The sequence below is a fragment of the Macrotis lagotis genome, chromosome 3 (assembly GCF_037893015.1).
Source record: "Macrotis lagotis isolate mMagLag1 chromosome 3, bilby.v1.9.chrom.fasta, whole genome shotgun sequence".
Classification (NCBI taxonomy): domain Eukaryota; kingdom Metazoa; phylum Chordata; class Mammalia; order Peramelemorphia; family Peramelidae; genus Macrotis; species Macrotis lagotis.
This window is the reverse complement of record NC_133660.1, coordinates 293,680,134-293,696,808: the sequence shown is the minus strand read 5'-3', so window position 1 is coordinate 293,696,808 and position 16,675 is coordinate 293,680,134. Positions and strand designations below refer to the sequence as shown.

General features: G+C 39.6%; 1 pseudogene; it reads right to left on the bottom strand.

Annotated features, from left to right (window-relative positions):
* Positions 1-14,580: 14,580 nt before the first annotated feature.
* LOC141516723 (olfactory receptor 10Q1-like) lies at positions 14,581-15,662 on the bottom strand (annotated as a pseudogene).
* Positions 15,663-16,675: the final 1,013 nt, after the last annotated feature.

The following is a 16,675-nucleotide window of genomic DNA, read 5'->3' as shown; positions in this document are numbered from 1 at the left end:
ATTGTGAGTCAAATAACATCTGAGCTGGGAAGGACTCAAGAGGATAGCCCTGAAAGACACATTGGAACACAGAACATAGAAAGCAGCAGAGCCAAAACCAAAGGAGCAAGCATGCATTAAGTGCCTACTATGCACACTGAATTTCACAGAATGACGAGTAGCTTAGACATAATGTCCAATTTTCCCATTTTATAGGGGAAAAAACTCTTAAGTACAGAAAGGCTAAGTGATATAGCAAGTTGACAGCTGGGCTAGGGTATAGAACTGAGAGGTCCTGAATTCCACTTAAAGGTTTCTTTTACACTATTCACTTGACTTAAATGCCATCAGTTTTCCTGTAATTGAAGAGGCAAGAGGTACTTATCAAACAGCTGCAGGGTGGGATAGTAGAAAGAGTTGGCACCCAATTCTGGCTGTGAACCATTTTTTTGACTTTAGGCAGGTAAGTCAGTGGTCCTGGCCCTCAGCATCCTTTTAAAATGAGAAAGTAATTAACAATGAGTTGGAAGATATCTATCACCTCATAACAACAGCATTAGCACTGGTAACCAGCATTAGTCTAGCTTTTAGGTGTGCAAAAGTATTAAAATATTCAACTGAATTTGATTAATATAGGACATTTATGGAATTCTTCTTGCACAAGGATCAAATAGAATATTTGATGGATTCTTTTAAGGTGATAAAGCCAGAAAAAGCTTAGTCTAGTGGGCAGGATTTCAGCTTTGCAGATAGAAGATATTGGTCTCAATTTCATCCTTGCACAGAAAATTACTTCTCTCTAGACCTCAGACTTCTCATAAAAATAGGAGGGTTGGGTTAGATATCTTGTTCTTAGCCTGAGAACCAGGACTTATTTTTTCATATTTCAATAGCATTTAATATAAGCATTTGCTGTTGTATTCCTATTTACTTTATTTGATAAATTTAAAAATATGATTTTGGGGAGTCAGAAAAAGATTAATTTCAGGAGGCAGCCAAAAGGGAACACAATACTAAGAAAGGTTAAAAAGTCTTGGAGGCTCTTTAAGGTTGTATCCAACCTGAAAAATTATGATCCTTAGCTACACAGCTAAATAAAAATTTTAAAAAGTCTTATTCCTTACCACTATCAATGCCTCTGACTCCATGCCATCTCACAAAAGGCTCTCATCCAAAGAATGTCTTGGACATGGAATATTTTAACTTCAATCCTCTTGAAAATTCACCTATTTCCTTCGACTTCTTTTCTTTGAGTCCAATGGAGTGAGGACCCATGGCTTTCCAAGGAAGCAGGGTTTTCTGGAATGAGGAGACCTTGGCTGGTGCTTCAGTTTCATGCCTCAGTTTTCTGACTGGATTTCATTCAGCTGAAAATGGGGAAAGACTTAGATACCCTTCATTACCTGAGACCCTTAGAACATCAACAGCTTTGGTGTATGAAGGGAGATCAGGGATATCACAGATTCTTTCTAGGGGCAGTCCAGGGTAATCCCAAATTATATACCCTGATAAGCACAAATTCTTGTACCTCCATTCTTAGTGTGGCCCTGGCTACTTAGGCAGGGTTGCTTAATGTCTTCTTTGAGTATTCTCTCAGGGGAATGATTTATTGAAGCACAGGTTTTCCAGTGGATCCTTTTAAAGTGAATCAGAGACAAGATTAATGGGCACTTAGACCCTCTTTTGTGTGGAGCCACACTCTTATCTGGGGACCTATATGAGGGACTATCATGCTTCTGTCCTACCCTCCATTCCATCAGGGACTTCTTGAGGCCATATTCCAGGATATCGTAATAGTGGTAATTAGTAAAAGCATGGGGTTTATCCCCACGTGGCAAGAGATCATATTGGGAATCAGTAGACTAAGACTAAAATCTCAACTCAGCCATTGAATAAACTGTCTAACCCTGGGATAAATTACTAAAAACTCCTCTGATTATATAGGCCAGGAGTGGGTCCCAGGTATAAGCACTCAGTGGTTCATCTTTTCAACCAATATTTATTAAACATGTTATCAGATTGTCAAATGAATTAAGGTTTAGATTCTGTCTTAAAGAGTTTACTTTCTGATGTCATGCCAGATTATGCTCATTTCTTATTTGACAGGAAGATTTTGAGTCTTTTGATGTAATGTGTTAGGGCTAATATAAGGGAACATGACAAATCCTCATTGTCTCTCAGCTTCTTCATCTATAAAATGAGATATTTAGAGAATATGGTTCATAAAGTGTCTTCTAATGCTAAAGACCATGATCCTATAAGGGTGACAGTTTGGGACAGTGAAAAAAAAAAGAAACATTGGATTTGGACCTGGGTATAGATCCTCCCTACTATTCCCATTGTAAATCCATTGTCCATTCAACTATCACTGATTTTCTCAAAGTACAGGTATGATGAAGCCATGCCTTTCTCCCATTCAATAAGCACCAGCATCTCCCATTTACCTCTAGCATCCAGTAGAAAATCTTCTGTTTGTTTTTCAAAGACCCTCACAACCTTTCCCTCTCCCCCAACCTTTCCAGTCATCTTACATCTTTACACTCCTCCATCTACTCTTCATTCCAGTGAAACTATTCTTTTTTTAAGAAAGAGTTTATTTATTTTGATTTTTACAATTATCCCCCCATTCTTGCTTCCCTCCCCCCATAGAAGGACTTCTGTTAGTCTTTCTATTGTTTTCATGTTATACATTGATCTTAGTGGGATGTGACGACAGAGAAATCATATCTTTAAGGAAGAAAAATAAAGTATGAGATAGCAAAATAACATAATAACATAATATATTTTTAGTTTTTCTAATTTAAAGATAATAGTCTTTAGTCTTTGTTCAAAGTCCGTAATTCTTTCTCTGGATACAGATGGTATTCTCCATTACAGACATCCAAATATTGTTCATGGTTGTTGCACTGATCCAATGAGCGAGTCCATCAAGTTTGATCGTCTCCCCCATCTTGCTATTAGGCTGTACAATATTTTTCTGGTTCTGTTCATCTCGCTTAGCATCAGTTCATGCAAATCCTTCCAGGCTTCCCTGAATTCCCATCCTTCTTGGCTTCTAATAGAACAATAGTATTCCATGACATACATACACCACAGTTTGTTAAGCCATTCCAAAATTGAAGGACATCAATGGAACTATTCTTCACACATGTCAATCCATCTTCCAGTTTTAATCATTTTCATGGGAAGTCCCCCCTAACTGCTCTGCCTGGAATGCTCTCCATCCCCATCTCTGTCTCCTGACTTTCCTACTTCCTTCAGGTTTTCAATGTTCAAACTTCTGAAAGAATACCTTTCTAAGTCTCCATAATGTCAGTGCCTTCCCTCTCTCATTACCCCATGTTGATCCTCTATGTTTCATATTGTATATAGTTCTTCAAATGTCTTTGCCATTAGACTATGAGTTCCTTGAGAGCAGGACTGTAATTTGCCTTCTTTGCATTTTCAGTGCTTGGCATAATGTTTGAAACACAGTAGGCACTTAATAAATTCTACCAAATTTATGAATTTTTCTAGGTGGTTTTGCACACCTCCCTTAGCTTTTCTTGACCTCTCTTTACTTATCTGTAACATGAGGGTGTTAGAGTAGATCGATGTTGGTAAAGTGAAATAGAAGTGAGGTCACCAAAATTTATTTAAGGATCCCTGAGAGTTATATCCTGACTTAGAAAACATCATATTAACATTAGTTATGTTCTATTGTATTCTGGTTTAATTTTTTGTATCTTTCTCAATTACTTTTTAATCTGGTTTGGGTTGTATTCAGCAGTATTGCAATACATGGGTTGTATGTTTGAAATCTGAAGTGAATCCAAGGCCATTTCCAAGCACCAGGCCATTTACTCTGAATACACGAAGGAAGAGGAAGGAGGATAATACTAGACCCTTCCATAAGTAGGAAGGCTGAGTTGTTTCTCCTGCTTGAGACTTAAGAGGAAAGAAACTAGGGTTTAAAGTCAGGATCCCTGGGATCAACCCAGTTCTAACACAACTGTGATCCTCAGCAGGTGATTTGACCTTTGTGATTTCAGTTTTCTCTTTTGTAATTCTACAAATTTAGATTTCCACATTAATTGTGTCTATTGTGTCTAAAGTACAGAGCTAGGAATTGGGAAATACACAGATGAAAAAGTTACACAGAGAATTAATGGGTTATGGGGAATTGGGCATACGATGTACCCAAGTGAAAATGATCCAAGGTAGCATGAAATAGGGATCATTGAAACAGACAAAGTTCACTAAGAAAATTTGATGAGAGAGCTCACGACAAATAAAGCATTTCTGGGAGGATTTTCCTTCTTTTTTTGGTAAGGCATTGGGTTTAACTGACTAATCCAAGGTCACACAGCTAGGTAATTTTTAAGTGTCTGAGGCTGGTGCTCTATCCACTGCACCATCAATCTGCCCCAGAGAAGATTTTCTAAAGGAGGTACAGCTTGAATTAGGTTTTCAAGAAAGAGAATTCATCAACTGAAGAGGATGATGAGTTGAATTATATATAGGATGGGAAGTAGGCTTGTGTGAATGAGGAGAGGCAGGCAGAGGCAAGGCAAAATTCAGTCATTCCTTCAGTTTGGTTGGAACCTCACAAAGTAATAGCACTTTGAAATGGAGCTGATAATAATACTAATCAATTCACAATCCCTCTTGAGAAAACCTCCCATTAGGGTGAAACAGTCAGAATTCTTTTATTACCTTAGGGCTAACACATACTTTAATTTTTTTGGTTTCATTTGATTTCCATTGGGAAATGAAAGTATTTATTTTTTAAATTAAGATCAATTTATGTATTTTCCCTCCCTATCTCACTCCCCACGTTGAAAAAAAGAATAAAAAGTCTTCCAAAAAATATATAAATATACATACACAATACACACAGCTCCATCTCCATCTCCATCTCCATCTATCTCCATCTCCATCTCCATCTCCATCTCCATTTCTATCTCTATTTATGTGCAAAATACATTTTTGTGTTGGTCATTTTGAGCCCAATACCTGTGTCAGGGGCAGATAGAATACTTCATTATCATTCTCCTAGTTTTTTTTTATGGTTTTTCTATCTTATAAATTGTAGTCCTTCAGCCTTCAAAGGTTTTTATCTTTGGAATGCTCTTATTTTGTTTCTGCTCATCTTAATCTCAGTATTTCTATCATCAATTTATATATAATGAAACTGAGGTTCAGAGGTGAAGTTATTTGCTCATGATCAGATAGCTGGTAATTATCAATTCTCAAACTCAGCTTTCATAACTCCATGGAAATGGATAATTCCTAAAAAATTAAAAAAAAATTCTACAAATTAACCAAATATACATAGGAATTTTAAATAGCTGAATTCAAGGCAAAAAAACAAACCAAAAAAGGATTTCCAAAGAGGTGATCAGGGAACACAGTTCAGCTAAATTAAGAAGTGAATTCTATTGAATGTTCAATGATGGTTCTTATTTTGAGGATACTTTTTTGTTACATAAATCCTATAGAACTCAATCAAACAACCCTCAATTATCAGTCACTTTACTAGGTACTGGTGCATGCAAAAGATAATAGAAACATGTTCTTTCACTCAAGAAACTTACATTTTATCATATGAGATAAGCATATGCATTCTCATATGCAAATATATGCAAAATATTTAGGAAATAGTTTGAGTGGGACACAATTATAGATGTGCCTCTTTTCAATTTTAAATCATTGTTACAAATTTTGCTCCATGAAGTCATGCATGGAAATATAAATACTTAGATTAATGACCAGAAGGGACCTTAGAGGTAACTGAGTACAATATTATTTTACAGATGGGAAAACTGAGACATTCAGCAATTTGTCCAAAGTCTCATAGATCGTCACTTGGATCCATGGTTACCAAAAAGACAACACTATTAATAATAACAGTAATTATGATAATATAATATTATTAAAACTTATGTTTTGGAGTAGATTGATACTACTTTAGCAAATGGTAGAAAAGATAGATGCTGTTGGATTTGAAAGTGATTTAACTTTGGATGGAGATTATGGAACAAAATTGATCCCAAATGGAATTGGGTTCTTCTATGTGCAGCATTTATGTAACATTAATCATTCCTATCTCACCTAGGAAATTACCAAATATCTGAATCATATAGATTTGTTTTTAGAAAGGAATTTTATTAGAGTATTCAGGATTAAGTCATTGATCCCAGAAACTGAAGAAATGCTATTCTTATGTAGTCTGGATTTATCATTCTCCTTTCAGTTTAAAGTGCAAAAATTCAGAACCTACTGAAACTAGTGGCCAGAAAAGCCAGAAGGTATCTCTAATGATCTGTTAAAGTAACAAATCCCTATTTTGAAAATACAGACCCTAAGTTACCTTTGGGAAATCAATGATTCAATTGTACTGAAATTTTGGATTATTACTGATCAAAGTTTTACCTTCAATTTACTGGATTGTTCTAATCATATTTAAGAAGATTTTTTAAAAAAATATAATCACATTCCAAATATTAATGATCTACCAAATATATTGAATGAAAAGTTTCACAGATATAGAGATTGAGGATAAGAAATATATTTCATGTGAACATAGAAATACATAACATTTCTATTACCTTCTCTGCTATTGGAGTTTTCTTGGAAATACTTTCAATGGGCCTACAAAGCAAGTGGTTTTAGTTTAATATTTTTATCAGTGACAACCCTTAATTGCATCCACTTGTGCAATAACCTTAAAATTATTCAATATATATGATTGGATGGATAATGGCATTCTAGCATTGATTCTATCTGAACTCCATTGAAAACTAGAAGAATAAGACCGCATGAACATTTTACATTTAAAATCTGTTTAGCTTGTGTTTACCTATTCTCCTCTTTTTGTTTGGTTTTTTCTTTTAGTTTTTGCAAGACAATGGCGTTAAGTGGCTTGCCCAAGGCCCCAAAGCTAGGTAATTATTAAGTGACTGAGGCAGGATTTGAACTCAGGTACTCCTGATTCCAGGGCTGGTGCTCTATCCACTGTACCACCTAGCTGCCCTATTCTCCTCTTTTTAATGGTTAAGATAGAGGAAATAATAGAGAAACAGAAGAAGAGAAGGTGGAAGAGTTGAGAGAAGAAAGAGAATAAAAAATGAATAAGAAAAGGAGAGGGTAAAAAAAGAGAAAAAAGGTAGGCTCAGCAAAGTAGTACAGTAGATAAAATACTGGGCCTGAAATCAGTTAGTCTCATTTTCCTGGGTTCAAATCTGGCCTCAGATACTTACTAGCTGTTATTTCACCTTATTTACCTTGCTTTTTCATCTGTAAGTAAACTGGAGAAGGTAATGGTAAACCTCTCCTCTATCTTTTCCAAGAAAATTCTAATAGAGTGCCAAAGAGTTTGATACAACTCCACAGAAAAAAGACGAATTTCTCTATACTTTACTGTGCCTAATATTACTTTTTATAATAAAGTTATGAAGACTGCTATTAACTTGAAAATAAATATAATTTTGTGGTTGGAAGGGAACTCATTAACTCATCTATATTTTAGTAAGAATAGATTCTACAGCTCATGGAGTGGTACAGAACCAAGACAACAGAAAAAAAAAAGTGGGGACATATCTGAATTGTTCCAAATTCCTCACTAAACAACATTAAAATAATGCTTCAAAACAAAAGGACAGGATGAAGCAATTTTCTAGCACAAGACAGCTTAGGTCAGTAAGAAAGCTCTGTCACCAGAAAGGAGAACAGACATCTCTGTTTCATTCATAGGGTTTCATGGGAGATAGGAGTGGGGACAGCAAAGTGAGTCATGGATAACTTTTGGGCTAAGCTTCCTTTCTCCTTATGAAAAAGGGGATGAGGATATGTAGAAAAATCCAGTTGGAATCATCGATCAGTCAATTATATAGCCTGTTCTCTCTATTTGGGTGTCTACAGGAGGATCTGGCAACTGAATTGCATATTACTGGTGATCATCAAACTATGCCTGATGCCAAGTTTTATTTAAATATCAGGTTAGTGGGGCAGGAAGTCTGTGGATTATCAGTCACGCTGTGTAGCCTCTGGATGTAATATTAGCCTTGGGAGATATGGATTCAAATGTTGCCTCTGACACCAACTCTGTCTTCAAGGTGAGTTATTCAATTGTGCCATTGGTTTTTTCATGGTTAAAAATAAGAATGATGATGCTCAAAGAATCTAGCTTATATGGTTTTTGTGAAGAAACAATGCAAGGAAAATACTTTAATTGACTTAAATTAGTATATAGATATGGAGAGAATTAGCTGCGGAGTGCTGAGAAAGCAATTTAACCCTTTCTAATTTCAATTTCCTGATCTGTAAAATGGGTAGGGGAAGAGAGAAGATGAAACTTAAGGTCTTTAAGATCCCCTGTAGCTCTAAATCTTGATTTTGTGAAATGATAACTATTTTCCTGCTATGTAAATATTAGATATTATTTGTTGTATTCAAGTATAAAAAGAACCTGAAGTCTGTTTTCCCAAGACTGGTATGAGGCTCCAGTTTTGTCTAGCTAATTTAATATAAAACCTTACAGTCACTGATTCCTTGAACTGTCCAAAGCAGTTTGAAGAAGTCTAGGCTTGGTTGTCTGTCTGGGACCAACTGGCCTGCTATATAACCAGAACTAATATTCAGACTCCAGATGGCAATGAAGATATACGATTACCATTATCATAGGATTTTGAACTGGAGATCACTTATTGAAAATCCAATATTTTACATATGGAGCAACTAGGCTGAAAGGAGAAAAGTCATTTATGTAAGAAGAGCAACTAAATTTGAACTCAGGTCCTGAGTCCAAATATGTGGCCACACAACCCCAATTATGGCACCATTACCACAGAGTATCATTATATAGAGGAGAAGGAAGAAACAGAAAAGGAGGACCTGGATCTTGGGGGAAGTGGTTAATGCTCTGAACACAAACTCAGTGGGGCCAGACTGGTTGAGATGAAGAATACTGGGAGGAGACATCTCACCTCCCAAAAAAGAAACAGAAAATCAGAGTAGCCTTGTTACTAGATTGCCTGGAAAAAAATAGCATGAAAGAATTTTAGAAGTTTATGACACTTTCAAGGGCTCCTTAGAGAAGTTGTTGCCTTCTCTGAACCTCAATATGTCCAACTATAGTATGATAGTAATAACAGCAGGAATAATAATTAGCATTTGTATAACATTTCAATTTTTATAAACTGCTTCACATAGGTTACCTCATTTAATGCCTCTGATTCTCCTGTGAGGTAGCTGTTCTTATTCTCTCTATTTTACAGATGAAGAAACTCAGATTGAAGAAAGCTGTTACTTAAAGCAGTTATTCAGCTGATAAGTGATGAAACAGGTGGAGTACTTGATTGATTAAAATTTTCCTTAGAGCTCTTACATACTATTTCTACTTCTAAGTTCTCTCTTAGTACTGGCGTTCCTTGTTACGTTATCTGATGTCCTTTGCATCTCTAGCATTCTATTGATTCTTGGCTTTAAAATTCCCTACGCCATGTTCCAAGATCCCTTTCAAATGAGAGTGATTCTATCAGATTCCCTACAAGGAGTAGCGTGGCAAGATGACACTGGATTTGAAGTCAGGGAAAACAGGTTATATATTAATATAGAATTTACATTAATATATTAACATATTAATATATTAATATTTTAATTATGCCCAAGGTCATAAAACTAGTAAGTATCAAGTAAGTATTCCTGACCAAAAACCCCAACTAAACAGCAAAAACATAAAGGATTAAAGTTTGAGAAGTACTTAATATGTATCACAGGATATGAAACATTATTCTAATCAAATATGATTACCATGAATTTCAAATTAATTTTTTAAATTAATATTATGAGTATTTTCTAATATTAATGAGGACAGCTAGATGATATATTGAAGAGAGCATTGGGCCTAGAGTCAGGAAGACTTATCTTCTTCAGTTCAAATCTGGTATTGGACTCTTATTATCTGTATGACCCTAAGTGAGTCACTTTATGTAGTTTATCTCAGTTTCCTCATCTTTAAAATGAGATAGAGAAGGAAATGGCACAACCATTATAATATCTTTGGGAAGAAAACCCCGTATGGAGTCATGAAGAATCAGACATGACTGAAACAACTGAATTCTAATAACAATAACAAGAATGTTAAAATAGTAAATATAATTACTGCTATCTTGGACTCTAAGAACCAAACTGTCACGAAATGAAAGTGTTCTGAATCACTGTAGGGTTTTCCACAAAGGTAAGAGAGTTAAGTCTTAGTCTGCAAGGGACCGTAGTTAGTATCGATTCCCACCACATTATTTTATACTTGGAAAATGGACTTTAAAAGTCCATACGTTATTTACCATAATTAACCTAGGGGGATACAAAAAAGAGGCAATATTGCCACTTAGAATTTCTAACTCCATATCAGCTGGCCATTCAACAACAGCATGTCTTTGTCATGGAATAGGAAAGAAGGCTGGGTACCCATGTTTGCTAACTCTGATATTCCTTTTAACTGCTTTTTAAGATGATTACCTCACAGTTAATGTTAGGCTTTCATGTATCATAATCAATATTTCCACGCCCTTTCCACACCTCTGATAATGACAAAATTTATTGGAAAAAATAGTTATTTAGCATATTATCATATTTTAGTTCAGACTATTGACTGTTTTCATTTCAGAAATTCTATTAATGTAGATATTTTAGACATAACTGAACTATCATGGGATACTGCTAAGTGATGTTGAATATTATTTAGCTAGTATATGTCCAAATATGTCTCAAGCTTTGAGAATGATGATGTTGGTGGTGGTGATGATGATGATGATGATATTAAAGCAGTTTCCCTTCTATGGGTAGATTATTAGGGCTCTCTCATCAGGAGGCAAATCTTAGAGTGGCCAGCTTTTATCTATACCCAGGATGGGAGGAGAGCATGCAAAATGCCAAGACTGATCTGTAGGCAATCAGGTAACAAAACTCATCTGGGCCATTTTACAACTCTATGATCTTAATGAATTAATTTCCCTTCTCTGGGTCTCAGTTTTCTCTTATGAGAGACAAGAGGGTTAGAATATATATAATCTCTAGGGTGCCTTCCAGATTCAATTCATGATCCTATGTTTGTGTAATCACTGAGTAGACAATTGCCGGGTTTTTATTTACAACGCCGGCTTCTTAATGCTAGTCCGTCCTCTTACTCACCAGTCCAACGCGTGGTGAGTCTTCGGGGTACCTCCGGCCCCCACTCTTTGATGGGGGAAGAACCAGACAGAGCGCCTGAGGTGGGTCATGAGTCTTTATTCTTCTGTGATCACATCCCCGCTCCCTCCCCACCTCTCAGCAGACACTTTTATCCCCCCTGTCCTCCCTCCCATGAACTCTTAAACAATGAGGGGCCGAGTTCTGTAACATTCCTTTATAAGGGGATTATTTTATCCCTTCTGTCCTCCCTCCCATGAACTCTTAAACAATGAGGGGCCGAGTTCTGTAACATTCCTTTATAAGGGGATTATGTTTCCCCCGCTAAGCGACCACCAAGCCTCTTCCCCCCGCCCCCAACATCTCCCCCTTTCTGTTTTACAAGGTTATCACTTGGTGTGACCTTAAGCGGTGCTGAGGTTAGCCTTAAGCGGTGTCATTTCTACTGGCCTCTGATAGCCGGGGGCGAGGAACCCTGTCTTAGGTCATCTCCTTCAACCCAGGACCTTGCCCGTCCTAGGCGCCCGACACCCTCAGGGCCTGTCTTAGGTGGCTGGGTGAGGAGAAGTTGCCCGTCTTGGGGTTTACCTCGTCTTACCCCTAGGTGTCACATGTCATGCATGGCGGCTAGCCAGACTTGGGGATCCTCCCCCGTCTCTATGGCCATGAAGGCTTTCTGAGTAAGAAGCATATAACCCCTCTGTCGCCTAGCTAGGCGGCAGAAACAGACAACAAGTAGGGTGATTCCCAGAATCAGCGTCCTTGTTCACCCTCAAGGGGGTATCCTCCCGCCATCTGGCAATCCCTCCATGGTATGGGATCCTCGATGTTTTCCCCTGTGGCCACACATGAGGGGCCCCACCGAGGCAGAAGGGAGCCCCATCGATGTATTGGTCACTAGCAGGCGAGGGTAGATCGGGGAGTTCCGTGCTACCGGAAGGGGAGAGGGAATAACTCGGAGTATTCCCCATGTCGGATTTCCTTCAGATGGAGCACCTCCAAGGATCCCTACGATGATCAGAAGGCCTGAAAAAGAAAGAAATTCCTCTCACCCCGTAGGGTTGGGCATTAATCAAGGTCTCTTTAACCTCGTTCACAAATGAGAGGGGTGTCTGATCTGCTCTCTGCTTCAGCCCAACCAACTTCTGTGTGGCTCTCCCCCCTTTCATGGCTCCAATCTTATCCCAAGCTGCAACATGTGTTTCTTTAACAGTCTCTAGCTCAAACTGGCCATACCGGGCCTGAACAGCAGGGTCAGTATAGGCTCCAGTTCCACACAGGAGGTCAATGGCTAAATCCAGGGGAGTATAACCTCGGGATTTTGCCAGCTTAGAGGCCTCTCTGCGGGCCTGAGCCTTAAAAGCTAAATATAAGGAGGCATCCAGGCACGCGGCTGCAATTTCGTCAAAGTCAGCAGGGGTCCAAGGGTGCGTAGCAAAGAGGTTTTGCATCAGTCTTTTTACATAAGGGGAGCTTGGGCCGTATTTAGTCACGGCCTCCTTAAGTTCCTTAAGCATCTTAAAAGGGACAGGGCGGTAGTCTCGGGCTCCGGTAAGGGGGTCCGTAAATACCAGGTAGAGGCCCCAGTCATCCCAGTCCACCTCCTCCCCTTTCTCTATTGCTATGGAGGCACTGGTGGCAAGTAGGCCGGATGGGCGGAGCCCTTGAGGGGATCTCTGAAGGGCGGACAAGGAACACGGGGGATTTTTTGCCTCTGTTTCCTGGCTGGGCCGCCAAGCCTGGGGCGCGGCAGCTGTCCAATCAGCGCGGACTTCTCCCTCCTCGTCAGCAGCCTCCCGGTCCCACCTACTCACGCTCCTCTTCCTGCCACCCCTGAGGACTGTTTGCACCCCTCCCTTCCCGCGCTCGGAAACTTCCGGCCCTGAATCTCTAAGTGTGCCACATTCATCGCCCTCCCCCTTTTCATTCTGTCTCGGTAAGGAGGGGCATGCGGCATTTTCTTCTCCCTGGGGGCCCCTTGTTCCCCCATTGTTTCTTCTAAGTTCCTCCCACGGATACAGGGGAGGGGGTGGCCTTCCCTCTTCCTCTGAGCCCTCTGAATCCGATCCCGCCAACGAGCTACCCACCTGAGTGCTGATTGTTCGTGCCAAAGTCACCTTCTGGGGATGCAGGGCTGCATCCACTATCTTATACACTGTAAAATCCTTGGGGGTCAGTTTTCCCGGGCAGGTGTCATTATAGGAGGCCATCTGCTGCCCTACCACCTTCCATTTATCTGGTTGGATCCCACTATGTTGCACCCAAGGGCAGATGTTCCAGATATTCTCAACAAAAGCACGGCACATCTTGATAGGTAATTTACAGCCATGCTTAGCGCAGAGTTTATAAAGCTGCGCTGCAACGGCCTCTTTTTCCTCCGGCTCAAAGGCGGGAATACTATTCCGGCCCCCCATGCTGTCTACTAGCCGAGGCTGCAATCCTAACAGGTGGCAGAACTGGAAAGTTCCCGTTCGGCAAAAGAGAAGGAGGAAGCAGGGCACAATCAGACAGGCCAGCACGGCAAGGAGCGTGATTAGAGCAGAAGGAGAAAGGGGAGAGAAAGAAAGCATAGTCAACACAATAGGGATATGTCCCTCAGGCAATATCTGAGAGTAAACGCCCTCTCCTTCCTCCCGGTCAGAAACGACCGAGGCTGTCTGGAGAATCCGACCAGCGGATTCAGACGTTCCCTAGCAAAATCAGGTCCCGGGTTTCGGCACCACTTGCCGGGTTTTTATTTACAACGCCGGCTTCTTTATGCTAGTCCGTCCTCTTACTCACCAGTCCAACGCGTGGTGAGTCTTCGGGGTACCTCCGGCCCCCACTCTTTGATGGGGGAAGAACCAGACAGAGCGCCTGAGGTGGGTCATGAGTCTTTATTCTTCTGTGATCACATCCCCGCTCCCTCCCCACCTCTCAGCAGACACTTTTATCCCCCCTGTCCTCCCTCCCATGAACTCTTAAACAATGAGGGGCCGAGTTCTGTAACATTCCTTTATAAGGGGATTATTTTATCCCTTCTGTCCTCCCTCCCATGAACTCTTAAACAATGAGGGGCCGAGTTCTGTAACATTCCTTTATAAGGGGATTATGTTTCCCCCGCTAAGCGACCACCAAGCCTCTTCCCCCCGCCCCCAACAGACAATTACTGCAATAAGGGCTATATAGGAAGCACAGTGTGCCATTGTCAATGTGACTAAGTGTGTTTATAAAATGTTTTTATTTTAATGCACAATTACTCTCATAGGTGAAGAGTCTCCAAAAAAAGAAAATGGTGATATGGAACCAATTAATCAATCAATCAGTTGAGAAGCATTTATTTAGCAAATACTATGATAGTGAAGAAACTAGAAAAGTATATATTGTGGGGAATGATGGAACTTTCATAAAGGTTGTATTTCTTAGCAACCATGGGACTCCTATACTTCTCCTTCATAGATTCTCAGAGGCTCCTTTTTTGCTCATGGCCTTTTTCCACAGCATTTTTGACATCCTTGTTCCTTAAGGTATAAATGATGGAGTTGAGGAGGGGAGTGATGAAGGTGTAGACTAAGGCAAGACATCGATCCTCATCTGCAGGGGTGCTTGATGGAGGTCAAAAGGAGACCAAGTGAGATGGGAAGAGCAGGTGGAGAAGGCTCTCTGGCATCCCTCAACAGAGGGGATATGCAAGATGGCAATGGTAATGAAGACATAGGAAATGCAGATGAACAGGAAGGGGGTGGCCAGTAAAACGATGCTTATCCAATAAAGGACAGCCTGTGGCACAGTAGTGTCAGCAGAGACCAGGTTAAGCACAGGTGGCACATCGCAGAAGAAGCAGTTGATTTCCAGGACAAGTCCAGAGAAAGGCATGACAAAGACCAATGCTGTGAATGGCAGGGAAAGGAAGAAAGCCAAGCCTAGTGGACCAGTTACCATTTGAGAAATCCTTTTTAAAGAAATGCATAGTACCCTACATGTAGGCCATGGGACATAAAAAGGAAAATATTCTATTGCTTTAATTATAAATAGAACTAGTGAATTTTTTATTTTTTTTTTCAGTGACACTCTACTGGGGTAGCCTATTCCTTTGATCCAGGAATTCTGAGATAAAATCCCAACTCTGTGGCTGGATGACTGGACAAATTATTTCCACTTTCTGAGTCTTATTATCTCTGCCTAGAAATGATAGTGTAAGCTACATAATCCATGGGAAAAAAGAACAATTGAGTTGCACAACTTATCATTGGGATGGATTTTCTTATTCCATGATATTGGAGATCATCAGTGGTACCAATGTAGTAGTGTTACAGATTTCCAGGAAGCACAAGTTGGACAGGAAGAAGTGCATGGAGGTATGCAGGGAACTCTGTGAATCTATCTCCCAGATAACGACAGTGTTCCCACAGAGAATCAATATATAGAGAAAAAGGAAGAAGCAGAATCTGGATCTCGGGAGAAGATGTGGATATTTGTAATGCCAACTCCATGGGACTTAATTGGTTGAGGTGAGCAGCATCAGAGGAAGACATCGTCTATAAAAGAAAAACAGAAAGTCAAACCCCATTGTTAGATAACTTTTCAGTGTTTGGCATAAAAATTTCCCCTTCAATCCAAATGCTTACCTTCCCTCATGCACTCTCATTCACAGATACACTCAAGCAAACACATGCATAAAAGTGACTAGGGAGAGCCAACTTCTACTTCATTGTCAAAGTATCTGAGGACATAGAGACTGTATGTCATCAAATGGTACCTTCTTCATCTGAATGTCTTCTTCTTTATTATGTCCAACGGGGTTAATTCTGGGACTTCGAGAAAGTTCAATAGCTCCAGTGTCTTGTTAAATGGATCAATAAATATTGGCCTGGGTAAAACTAGTCCAATTCTGCTATTAGCCCCTATAACAGTCTCTGCTAGTATTGTTAGGAGATTAGGACAATTGAAATGGTTCTTCTGATCTTTTGAATTCTATAAGTTTATGACCTGACTCATCCCATTTCCAGATTGACATTCACCTATGATGAGGAAATAAACTATAACAACAGACTGCATGTCTTTGATGCTTCACAAAGATCAGGTGAATATTACAAGAAAGAATATTTGTACATAAAAATGCTGTACAAAAATAATTTTCATTTTTCCAGTGGAAAAGATGGTGTTAGAGATTTAGTGTTCTGTTCAAGGGCACCTCACTAGGAAGGAGCCAGGACTTCAGTCTATTTCTCCTGAGTCTAAAACAAATACATTTAGCTTCTACTCCTTGGACTAGAAGTGTGGAGGTATAAAAGAAGGAGCAGAAACAGAAGAAAGGAAATGGAGGAAGAAGAAGTGTGAGGTGGGAAGGAGAAGGAAGGGCAATAGCTGCTACTATACCCAGTTTCAATTTCTCCTAACTGCAACTCCCAATGGAATTTTGGGTCTACAGGGAATGACTGACCACTTTTCTCCTCAAGCAGGAGCCCAAGCCATTGAAGTGGATCCACCATCCACCAGATTTCCCATTGTTAACCCATTAGCTGACATTGATTAGATTTCACAAAAT